Below are 13,150 nucleotides of genomic sequence, written 5' to 3'. Positions count from 1 at the left end.
CACCAGGCACCGAACCATGTAAAGATAAAAGAAGCCACCCATGTATACATTTCCAATGCACCCAAATGGAGATTGAGAACCAATGACATAGCACTTCCACATATGGTAAGTGGGTGTTACTTCCGGTTTTCATTTATGCATATTAATTAGGTCGTCTTGATAAATTTTATGAAGTTTATCCCTTTATTTATAAATCAAAATTATGAAATACTTTCTTCATTGACAAAAGGCAGTTTATTTCTCTAAATCTCACAATGCTTTTATTTACATGTATTGTTATGTCCCTTGTTAAATGACAATTTTTTCTGAATTCACCATTGATAACCTGCAGTGTCCTTCCTAACTAGATGGAACAGCTTCTACCATATATGCCTTTAAGTAAGATTTTGGGGATACATTTTTAACTGCTGAGAAGGGTTCTGACTTGCAGACAAGACCTATCTTATGAACTAAAATGTTCATCTTCTACGTTTTACAGCTAAAATATAATGCATTAAAATTATATTTACTGTTTACCGTCTTTATTTTGCTAAATACAGGCCTTCTATGACTTTATTTGTATTTCCCACTCATCCATTTTACATGTGTCCGCTTATGTAGCAAATAAAAGGTGTAATGGAAACATGACCGAATAATGTACCATAATTTGGCAAAAGTAATCAATATTTGAGTTGGTTATGACAATTATATGTTTTTAATTTCTTCTTCCTTCAGATAAAACCTCTTAACTTACTGAAATATCTTCAATAATGAGTTGTTAGAATATCATCAACTTCCTGTTTTATTCATTGTTGTTCCCTATATAAATGATTTTAATTTGGGTTATTAGTTGTACCAAAATTAGAATGACTACAAAAATGGCTGTAGTAAAACAATTTACATTGCTTGTCAAGAATTTAATTACTTACTATTGTAAAAACAAATCTGGCTTGTAATTATTAAGGTCTTTCCCATTTCAAAAGTCAAGGTCATTTGTTTTAATGGTCAAAAACTGGGTCCAAAACTCAAACTACTTCCAATCAATTTAGAAGCATGGTTCCACATCCAATGATATGCCACAATGCATACTTCCGGTCAAATTTCACGATTTTCAGAAATCGTTGAAAATACACCGATTCGCGACATTTTCAAAAATTGCACTTTTTTTGTAGTATTGACTCCTGGATACCATATTTTCCTTCGAATAACCAATATAAGCCCTTTTCGACAAATTTTATTAAGGTATTTCCCATTTCAATGGGAAGACCTTCTTGTATTTCTTCTGATTATTATTATTATTCTTTTTTTCCGCCAGGCATTTTGCCAAAGTTTTGGCTGAACGTATCACGACAAGATTTTGACAATCTTTTGCAATCTGACAGGGGACTTTGGAATTCGCCCTGTGAGACGTGATGATTTGTTGGTCCAGAGTTATCTGCCCCGTAGCGGAAAAACTAATTTTGCTAAAATTTCTTAAACCGTTTTAGATACACACAAACCGAAAGCTCCATATTTTTTAGAAACCCGGGGCAGTACTATTTGACAAAGTTTCGAAAAGATTTGAGGTTTCCCTGGCTACGACCTAAAATGAAATTGTTCGGTTGGTCACTAAACTTTTAAACCGTAAGTCGTATAGAGTTGGGACCTTCATTGTTGATCTTGAATGATTTGCAGTATGTTTTTGTATTTCTTGGTTCTTAGTCAAACTTTGACAAGATATTTTACCTCATTTGTATGTTCATTTCTGAATCTCTATTAGGCACTTTTTTGCTGTAGTTTTTTTGTTTAAGTCTTTATAGTATGATTTATAACTACTGGTAACGCGGTATTTACTATCTAAATATGTATCTATATAGGAAAACTCTCCACCGACATTTAGAACTATATTCGAATACAACGAATTCCATTAGTGGTGTCTTTGCCAATCTCGTTATTGAAAATCACCTCTCTCTTTGAAAATTGGTGCACACTTTGAAAACAGCAGTACTTCCCGTAATTAATGCATTTTTAAAACTATTCTAAAAAAATGCATATGGATAAAGACAATAAGTAAATAATGTTAATACATGTAATGTTCGTTTCTGAAAACTGTCTTTAAAAGTATACTTCCAATACATTTTTTTTTAAAGTGGCCTTAGACCTATCATGGGCACCTAAATCGGGGGTGTCCAGCTTTTTATCAGTAAAAACCACTATTTACGATCATTAAATGCAAAACAATCCCATGTATGGCCTAACATTTAAACAACAGCATAGCCGAGAATATCACGATAAATAAACATGTATTAATAATTTTCAATTGTCATTAAAATAGGAAAATCAAAGTACTCATGTACTGAATCAATTTACATTTACTCTTTTAGTTGCCTTAAAATAGCAAGAACAGAGACCGACTTTTTGGTTATCAAAATATTTAAACAGTTATTGTACAGTAATTTTGTAAAATCACTTTCTTCCGACATTGTTGTTCCAACTTACACAATGGAGGCACATTATTCACACTTATACACAATACTCATACTTTTGTAGAGACTTAAAAGTACGAAATAAGAGTTTACAATCTGAGTTTAATTTTGACCACATTTGTTCAATACACACTCAAAAAATACTTTTACAATGCATAATTCTAGGTTAAGTGTGTTTTAGTACTTCATAGAAGGGTGGCCATTTGACCTGGAAGTGACGATTGAGACCTTTTGCTTTGCAATACTTTATAATTATCTCCCTTTGAATTTATCTATTTTCATGAAAATCACACGTTCATTTGGTTCTCAACTGATTGTATTGATGAAATTGACAGGAAAAAATTAGTTTATTACAACACAGTTACTGCAGAATTCATCTTTCTTATAAGAATCAGAACTATTTTGCAAATTTAATAATTGTCAAAAACCTCGCCTTTTAAAACATATACAAGAAATAAATATTGTCGATCGCGCCGTCTCTATAGGCTAGAACACGATTAGCCATTAGCCGTGAAACAAAGATCATGATATTTGTCAGGATAGAGTTAGTGGGAAAGACCTTTCAATTGTTCTGGAACAATTGACCTTTTAATTCATTTCAACATTTATTGAAGTTATCAAAACAAACAGGTATACTCATTGTAAATCAGGAATATTAGCAATGCAACTGCCAAATATCAGCCTGACTTATAAGCGGGACAAGACTAAGTTCCAGAAATTTGAGACTGAAAGGGGGTCCAATTTTTGGAGGGATCAACTTATACTTGAGTATATGAGGGTAAATTTTTATTACACATATTCTGGAATGTGTTAATTTTCTCTCAATACCAAGCCACATGCTGGCATGTTGGATGATTGAAATTTATGTCCTTTCTGCCAGTACACATGCATGAAACTATGATTTGATTCAACGCCGGTTTTTTCATAATACCCATATGAAGAAGGCTTTATCTCTGCACAAGGATTTTTTCAGATGTGGACTGGCATCTGCACTTTGAATGGATTAATCATCATATAAGTTTGTCTGATTTCCAAAGGTGACTGCCTGGCTCATTAACATCAACCTCACCACCTTTTCTGTTGTCCTAAGTCAAAAACCATCAGTCATCAGTCAGCCATTGTCAAGTTTAAATTCTGAAAGTGTCAGTACTTTGTATATCTTTGGAAGTCAGCGTTCATGGAGTAATTAATGAAATTATGTAATCATGTTTATGTACTTGACTTTTTATGAGCAACTCGGTGAGTGTTTCTAGAAACAGTAGAGGCCGCTTACCCTACCGGTGCACCTGGTCCATGCTTCCAGTTTATATTGGAGTCCTAATTGCTCATTTGCTTTTGTTACTTTGTATGTATGATTTTAGTTACTTTATGTTCTTTGTTGTGCATGTCTGTTTTCCATGTCTGGTCTTTGCCCTGGATTACATTCTTTTGATTACCGCTATAACCTTGGTTTCCTTGATTACTCTATTATATATTAGAATAGTCATACGTGCATTTCACTACACCTTAATGCATTGATAGCCAGGAAAGAAGGAGATTTAAAGATACAAGTTCCTTTTCATTTAAAAAGGATATATATATATATCTGCTTGGCAACGAGCTGGTGATGGACACACATGTCTGCTTGTCAGTAAGAGGGTTATTAAGTTAGAAGGCGACCAATTTCATTAATTTTCCCAGGGCAATTACTGAAAACTAATAAGTAATTATTGATTTTTACAGGAAAATTTTGAAATTGTTACTATATTTTAGTGTTTTGTGAACATACCCTACCTCAGTATTTCCATCATAACTTTGACATAATCAGTTTGTTAATTCTATAAACCAGCACATAAATGTATAGAAATTTGTCTAAAATTCATTATACTGACACCTGAGAAACTTTCGTCTAAGCAAAACACTTTATCGGGATACATACTGTATGATTAAAGCGTCAGAAATAGTAAAAATGTAGGCTAGATAATAGTTTAAAAGACATCTGAAAAAGCTACTTCAAGTTGGATCTTGATAAAACCCTGCAATTTACACTGAACCTGGAACAGTTCTGTGGGATATCAGTAGTATTTTAAGTAGCATGAATAATATAATAAGTAGGAAGTAAACTGATGAAACTTTTGTAAGAGTTCACCCATTTTTAAAAATAGAGTAGCAGTCAAAAGATGAACAAGTAACCTTTCATTTTTTCTGGTTGATGGCTTCTACTGACATTCCTGGTTCGTCTAATTATTTTACAAATATTTGGAATTCCCTTTGCCGTCTCCCACTTATAACTGATGAAAAATTCCTAACAAAAGGTGGCAAAATGATAAAAGGCACAAATTTCAAATTTGTTGAAAAGGGAACCAGATACTTTTGCTTCAGACTTCGCTTGCACATAAGCCAAGGTCAAGATTTTTGGAGTACGTATTTCCACTCGTAGACTGTTCAAATTGGCGACTAGATAAATAAACTAATAATGTTACGGTGACGGTGAGGAAACATAATTAATCAGTAAATAGATTCGAATGTCAAAATATCCCATCTATTTTTTATGGTTAATGATATAGTTGTTTACTTTGTATGTACTAATAAATGCTGCCATTGGTATATGTATATGTAATATTCAACCATTTCGTAACATCTTGATGAAAAGATAAATAGAATTTCTATAAAAATTCGTATTGCCAATACATGTATCTTACCTGCATATAATTTTCACAAAAAAAAAAAGAAAAAAAAAATCGGAAAAGTAAAAAAAAAAAACAAAAATTTTCTGAAAAGCAAAAATTAACTGACTCTCCCAAAATATTATCTGCAGGCCATTTTCTTTTGCTTGTTGGGGGTTATGTTGAGTTGTATTTTTTTTTCTTTTGCGCAATTAATTCATCGCTCTTATGACCTGATTTCGGGCAATTTGACAAAAAAGTATTTAATTTATCTCCAGGCCACAAATTCGTATCAGTTTCCGTAGGAAAACGACTGAATCTATCGTCTTAATTCGGTCATTTTCGGTTTATGTTGGGCCTTATTTCAAATAACCTTAATTCTTATTGGACCGCACTAGCACTGTTGCAATTCTATTGGCTCCTGTAATTTCTATCTACAGATTTCCCGCTATTATGTCAGTTGGCCATCTGCTATCGTACAAGGCAGTAGCAATTGAAGGAGTAGGAAACATGTTGTATAAAAAAGAAATTTAGAGCGCTGTCACTTGGCTTCAAAGGTAAGTGATTTTATCTGTCACTTGTTTGTTAATATTTATAAATGATTTGTTTTAAGGCGATGTCACTGTGAGTATTGGTTATTTAGTAAGTTAAAATTTCAATTTCGAGAAGCCATTCCCCCTTTTCTGTGCTATGAAAGACTTCCACATTGCTTTGGCCTGGCTATGGCACTCAAAATACAGGTTAATGTAAAGTTGAAAGTTTGGAAACTGTAACATTTATTTTTTAATCATTAAAAACAAAAAGAAATTGCTTCAGGAGAGCCGGTTTCTCCCATGAAATACATGTATGTAGATAACTTTGAAAATTTTAATTGGTGAGCTTTCTCTCACAGAAATTTAAATCACTCCTTCCAAGTGGTTAATTTTATTTTTTTCTGTCACTAGCATAAAGTAAGATCATATTTATTTCATGGCTTAATAGCTTAATAAAATAAATTTTTACTGGGTATTTGGTGATATGAAATTTCTAATCTTGACTTCATCAGGGAGTGTGTATTAATATAAATTCCCTAACTACATATGTACTTAAAGAAATTTTAGTAGACCCTACTTTATGTAAATGTATACATTTATACATGTACAGGTATGTACCAAGGATTTTTACAGTAGACAATAAAAATCCTTGTATGATCTATAATCTGAAAATGCTCAAAAGGGGGCACTCCAGTTTTCTTTCCAATTTATAATATGATACAAATTGTTATCAAGACTTTTCGAGCACAGCTCCCACCACATACACACATGCACACACAATTGTGAACTTGCCTTGCCATAGATTTGTGGTATGTTATAGAAAATAAGCATTGAATATTTTATTTGCTGACACACATTTTCATTAAATTGTCATGGCATAGTACATTACAAAAACATACATGTACATTAGGAGTAAACATGAACAAATACTACTGCATGTACCGGTACATGTATGTGTGGATGGCTACATGTGTGTATTTTATTCTATTTTTGTTGGTTCCACAAATTGTGCTGTCAGATGTACATGTTCACAAACGTATGTTTTCAGTCTGTGGAGCTCACTTCACACAACAGTGCATTCATCATACTGATTTTTACACGTTAATTGAAAAAGTTTTTTCGTTTTAAAGGTACATTCTGAGTGGTGTGAGGTCGAAGCCCCTGCAGTCCACATCATGTACAATAGAAAGGGTCAGCCTACCCTCCTGTAGGTCAGCCATTATCTTATGGTCAAAGAAGCTTATACGTCAGGTAAAGTATTCACTGTTGCATTTTTCAGCTTACAGTCCACCTGAGCTACATGTACATTATTGTCATCATCTGTTGTAGTTACTTCAACTTATTTTCGTTTCTAACTACTCAGTGGATTGTCACCAAATGTATCAGGGTATGTACTTAAACTGTGTCATTAGTATGCTGATGAAGCAACTTTTATCAATAAACTTATAAGATTCTGGAAAATAAAATGTGACAGATGCTTTTAGCTTAAGCCCTTGAAATACATTTGTATTCATTATTGAGTCCAACTTGTTTTGTCAACTCCAAATTTTAGTTATTGCCTGTGAAAAGGCTAAATGTAGCAATTAGCACTTTTAAGCTGCTTCTAATGTGTATAATTTAAAATCTTGTAGTTTTAGAAAAAAGCTTTTAATTGAAAAAAAATATCCATACGATTATACTAAGTAAGATATTAATTGAGTTGAGCTTGTTTGTCTCCCTATTAGAATTTTTGACCTTAAAATATAAAATGTACCAGAGAATTTTTGAAAATTAAAAGAATAACTCGCCTAATGCAATGATCTTAATGACGAAGGTACTATTATACAATGTAGTGTATGATAGATTGTGTAAAAGTTGTACTTCAACTCCTAATTATACTGAAGTTGTACTTCAACCCCTGATTGTACCGAAGTTAAACTGAACTTTTGAGTAAATGAGGCTTCAATATAAATGCGAAGTTCATTTTAAAATGTGCTCAATTTTTATTTTTCAAAAATGTATATATATTTAAGGTAACATTTGAATTTGCATCATTTCATTTATAATTAATACATGTTGTTGAATGATCACCTGAATATGACTGAAATATTGCTGCTTGGGCTTTGAACCCCAACAATCATGTTATTGAATGGTTTTCCAAAATTACCAGATGATTTATTTATTTCAGAAAATGGCAGCTGTACTCAGAACAGCAAGCTTCAGAAGCCAAGTTCCCATAGGTTACAGGACCCTCTGCCTGAATTCTTCATTTCAAAACGCTCGTCCATTCTCGTTCAATTAATACTACTAAAACCACTAACCTTGAATGGGGTGGTGAGCCTACTTGCAAGATAATCTGGGGGGATTTCTTGTGAGGTCTTTGGCGGGAGAAGATTCAGTCTGATTCCTGGGGAAAGACAGCTACAGAATTGCATCCCACGGTTCCAAAGACAGCAAATCATCATAATTACTGAAAGAGTAGACCCTTTCATAAAAAAGGTTTGTTGATATTTATTGATACATAATTATAAATCAATTCATATTCTCTATCAGCTCTTTAATATACATGCACATGTTTTATTTTTGTTTTCTAAAGGATTACATGTCTGCTGTTCTCAATTAAAAGATAATGAAGTTCTGTTTTTTTATGATAGGTTGATGCAATTCTTACACAGTGGTTCTGACACTGTGGAAACACTGGTGTGGATACCAGCAGGTCAAGGTTAGTAACAATGCTGCTAAGTTTGTTTTGTCAGTTATTATATATGAATATGTTCAGTAACAGTTTATTTACTACATGTATGATTTTTTAATGCCCTTCGAAGTTAGGGGTATAGGAAATTACCATATAGATTTATCCATCTATTCATTTTGGTATTAAACCTCTGAAATATTTTTTTTATCATTACATCAATATCAAACTGCTAGGCATTATAAATACATGTATGCAGATGGGGATGGTAGAATCAAGATAGTAATAATTGTGACAATGTTTTCCTAAGAAAGACATGGGATTAGCAGGTTTTTAAAGCATGTTTAGGCCCTTCTTAATCTTAATTTTGCTTAAAAGAGGTCATGTATGAAGATATTGAAAGTAATAAGATACAAGGAAGATAATTCTATCCTTTCATGAAGAGTATCCAGGGTGTTCGGTGCAAGTGATTTTATAACATAAGACATTAGATTTGTAATTAAGTACATGTTAAGCCAAGTACATACATTGTATATGTACTAATTTTCTCTGTATGATTGATGGGTAGTTTCAAGCAATTTTTTCTGACTACAGAACTACTTCCTTTCTCTAGCAGTTTGATCAATATATACAGTATATAAACATAATTGCCAGCTGGAACTGAAGACATTTTAGATAATGTTTTTATCTGGTATATTATAGCATCAGATTTCCTGGCTTTTTATGACATATGTATCCATTTTCTTCTTTTAATTTATAGCTGAACCACATTGAGAAGACGGGGGAACTGCACTGAGGTGGATTTGTGCCAGTAAGTGAAACTTAATGACAAATAATTTTTATATTACACAAGCAATAATGATGCTTCAAAGTGCAATAAACAAAATATGCACATGGAAAATTTGTTATTTTTCAGTAGACAAAATTTTTTTTCATAGCCAATTCTTATAAATTAATTTTAAAACATATTTTTATCTTTAAACATGAGAAAAGTAGCTCTGAATTTTACTGAATAGGGGCGTGTCAATATTTTTTTATCCATTGAGATATAACAAAATTATTTTAACCAATCAGATTACAGTATTTATCTCAAATTAATTTATTCAGAATTTCACAAAATTCTTTAGGTAGAATATATACATACAGGTACCATTATTTGTCTATTGATTTTCCTAAATTAGGAGTTTTTGTATCACTTATGGGCTAAAGTATGGTTTTTTGGTGTCAGTGTCATTACATCACAATCTGTCTCTTGTAATCAATTTTTATGCCCCAGTCACTGTCTTTGTAAAAATTTTATGGTAAGATTTCTCATACATTTTAGGTCAGTTAAACATGAATCACTGTATAACTTTTGCTAGATCAATTGTATTTGGTATGCAGTTGCATTATCACTACATTACAGTTGCATATCTTTTTCATGGTTTATTGACTTTGAAATTTCTTGTTAAAATTTTAATGTTAAGTTTTTTTATTAGGTCAGTTAACTCCTCATGCCAGGTCAATGGTATTTTGTTAAGTTGCATTAGCATCACAAAAAAATTTAAAATTCCATATCATTTTCATGTATATGCCCCTGTAGTCATGGTCTATTGATTTATTACAAACTTTAAAAGTATATGTACTTATGTATTGAATTTGTGAATTTGTTAGTGAACCTAGACAAACCAAATCATAGAAATTCACTAGTACGGGGATAATCTAAAATTACAAAACAATTATTAGGATCAAGTGCAATAATTAGGAAAAACATGAATTTGACAATTTGGGCACTTAGTTTTTGGTGCGGTAGATTTTCCTCCCAATGGTAGGTTCACATGTATGAAATATAGGACATTGCATTATTTTGGAAAAATATTTGGTTAGGAACCAGAAATTTGGTACAAAGGTAGTGTTTTGCATGCTGAACAATTTATGCAAAAAAAATGGAAAGATATGTTGCCAGTTGCCATGGCAACTGATTTTTTCTGCCAAAAATTTAAAATGCTCCAATTTGGTTGGAATTCTCAGAAACCTTAAAGCTGATTTTTACGGATCATTTCACACAAACCTAAAGTTCTCAAGACTTAAAGGGAAAGACCACCTTTGCATTAAATTAGACTCTTATGATAAATTATACCCACAAAAATAAATAACCTTAAATACAAAATGCACTTATATAAAATGCTCAAGTCTATGCAAAGTTCGAAATCCTTGAAATATAAGTGGATAGCCATCTTGCAGAACTCTCCTATCTGCAGGGAGACCTTAGCCAGATTTTATTGATTTTTACCGATAGCTTCCGATTGGCTCGTGATGTCATTAAGTCGGTTTGGTATTTATACAAGTACTGCAAATAATATGTAAACAAAGAATATTCCGTGAATATTTCTACGATCATATTTATCTAATCACCAAAACGTGATGACTTGTCAAGCTTACAATTGCACGAAATGTTCTATAATTTTTTTTTACCAGCAACATGAACATTCTTCGGAAGTAGCCATAAGATTTTCCTTACAATACTAGTCATCTGGCTGCAAATCCCGTTGTTCGTCAATGATGTCTGACATTTGCTTGCATGTTGTGCCTCAATTTCTTCTATTTATTTTGGGTTGAAATTATAGGGGAAAAGTCCCAAATTTGCGATTTGTCGTTTATTAGATATACAGCTTTAAGTATTGAAGATAAACAACACTTTAAAAGTAATTCTTTTTAATACATATAAATATCCATGTGTAGATATGTAGATAATTTGTGACTGGTCTTAATTTTTTTATATTTCTGCTAAATTTAATACATGTACTACTTAAACTGATGAAAACGTGGTTTACAAGATTCAGTGATTTTTCTAGCACTTGTCATTACTGCCATTGACGAAAGACTTCAGAATGACAATAATGACGAGTACTCAGGTGTTACTCCATTTTGTAGTTACATTTTGGCAATATCAATAAACTCCTCAGAGACCAATACTGAATATAACTGTGAAATTGTCATTAACTCAGTCTGGATCCCAAAAGCACAGCTGAAATCATGCTATAAGTTTCTGCAAAGGGTGGCCAAGCAGAAAACAACATTTTTTCAATATTGAAGAATTTCAAATTATGCTAGGGATATATATAAATGTAAAGGTCTGGAAAATTCCCAACGATGTTAGAACTATCAAATTGGCGATGCAAATGTGTGGTCGTTCCCTCTGCGGGACTCAAACTCGTACCGCTGTGACATCTATATAGGCAACACCGCCTGCACAAAGTCCAGCGCCCTAGACCACTCGGCCAGCTAGGCTATATTAATTTGATCTGTATCAATTTGAGTCGTCACATATATAGTCCCCGATTAAGTGTAAGAGTGTCCTAAAAGGATTTCTATTTTTGATGATTCTTAAAGGGTGGGGAGTTTTTTTTTAATCTCAGGTGTATTTGCCATTTGGATTGTCTGGAAAACATGCTTACATGATAGTAAAAAAATAATATGCTTTACTCATATGTAATGTATATTTAAGTTTTATTTAATGTCTTTACATAGTGCTGTAAATAACAGATGATACTGAAATATCTTATGTCAGATGCAAATACTACTTCAAAAATATACCATTAAAATGGGCCTCATTTTCTCACGCTAAAGTGACTAAAGCATTCAAAATCCAGGAAAAAACCCTGGGATCTATAGAGTTCTGTCAAAATATTGTGTTTCACCAGTAAACGTGAATCATTTATTGTCCTCCTCTAACTTTATAACATCTTACGGATGCTAATCCTATTCCATCACCAGATGGCGTCCTTCTTCCTTGGCTGTTTCAGTGATATTCCACAACATCCAGAGGTGCACCTGCTCAGGTGACCAGTCTGGAACTGGATGGCCTACATGATTCTGATTCTCCGGGTGTAATTGCTATTATGTTCTTAAGTTACTGAGTGTTTTTTTCCATTTTCATTTTACCATAACTGTTCACGTGCAGACCCATCGAAACCTGCCGGACCGTCGGACCTGTCCGGTAAAAATTGTCCCAGGTCCGGTAAATACACGTTGCTTGTCGGTCTGGGTGTCCGATGTTTTTTTCTTACGTTAAAGAAGATATTCTCAAAACTGAAGTGGTTTTTTGAATAATAAAACTAGAACGTTTTAATAATTATGTGAATTAGTCTACAGTCTAGCGAGATAGTCAATCAATTTGATTGTAAACAATAATATGTAACTTCCGGTTCATTCGCTACACGTCATTTCGTCCTTTGATATATCGTCCGTTCCGTTGTCTACACATGTTTCGTTTATGAAGACTCGTCAGATACACTCTAGCCAAAATGAATAATGGTGACAAATTAACAAATACAAGAGCCATACCCAGTAGTTTTAAAATCAGCTTGATAATAAAATGTACTTGGAGATTCCCACCCCCCCATCAAAAATGTTAGCGTGTCGATAAATTGTTCAGAATTTTCGGGTCAGATAAATTGTTGTTCGGTCAGACAAGTCATCACCTTGTGTCTGACCGAATGTCAGATGTGCTTAAAAAAATTTCGATGGGTCTGACGTGTACACTGCACTTTCTTTTGTTTTTGTTTTCCTGAGCATAACACCAAAGTTTTATTATACAGCCAGAAGAAACAGATGAAGACACAGATGAAGATATACAGCATGTCACAACATTGGATCAGGTAACGTTAGTCTTAGATGTGTTTTACGGTATTTTGGTGTGTATAGTGCGCATTTGTGTATAATGGGCAGGGTTGTTTTCCTTTAAAAGTTGATGTGAAAAACTTTTTTACCGATGTATGTATGTATTGTACGCAGTGAAAATAAGGTAACTTGTTAGAACCACGAACATTACTGGCTTTATTTTATTTTTAAATAGAAGGGACCATTTCGTCTGTT

General features: G+C 32.9%; 1 long non-coding RNA gene across 6 annotated transcripts in view; it reads left to right on the top strand.

Moving 5' to 3' along the window:
- The first annotated feature begins 2,956 nt into the window (after nucleotides 1-2,956).
- Nucleotides 2,957-13,150, top strand: part of LOC148606057 (uncharacterized) — a 34,528-nt gene continuing 24,334 nt past the window's right edge. For 4 of the 6 annotated variants that reach the window (XR_015915091.1, XR_015915090.1, XR_015915089.1 and 1 more), the window contains exons 1-6: nucleotides 5,530-5,646; nucleotides 6,753-6,873; nucleotides 7,790-8,100; nucleotides 8,256-8,323; nucleotides 9,054-9,104; nucleotides 12,874-12,933. This is a non-coding gene — a long non-coding RNA (uncharacterized LOC148606057). Of the gene's footprint in view, nucleotides 3,075-5,529; nucleotides 5,647-6,752; nucleotides 6,874-7,789; nucleotides 8,101-8,255; nucleotides 8,324-9,053; nucleotides 9,105-12,873; nucleotides 12,934-13,150 lie in introns of those variants that run through there. The other 2 variants (XR_015915093.1, XR_015915092.1) reach the window with 1 other exon arrangement.

This window comes from Perna viridis, chromosome 9, assembly GCF_037379345.1.
Source record: "Perna viridis isolate PV_CMFRI_1.1 ecotype Kerala chromosome 9, ASM3737934v1, whole genome shotgun sequence".
Classification (NCBI taxonomy): Eukaryota; Metazoa; Mollusca; class Bivalvia; order Mytilida; family Mytilidae; genus Perna; species Perna viridis.
Note: the sequence above shows the minus strand (reverse complement) of the source record. Positions and strands in the feature narration are given on the sequence as shown.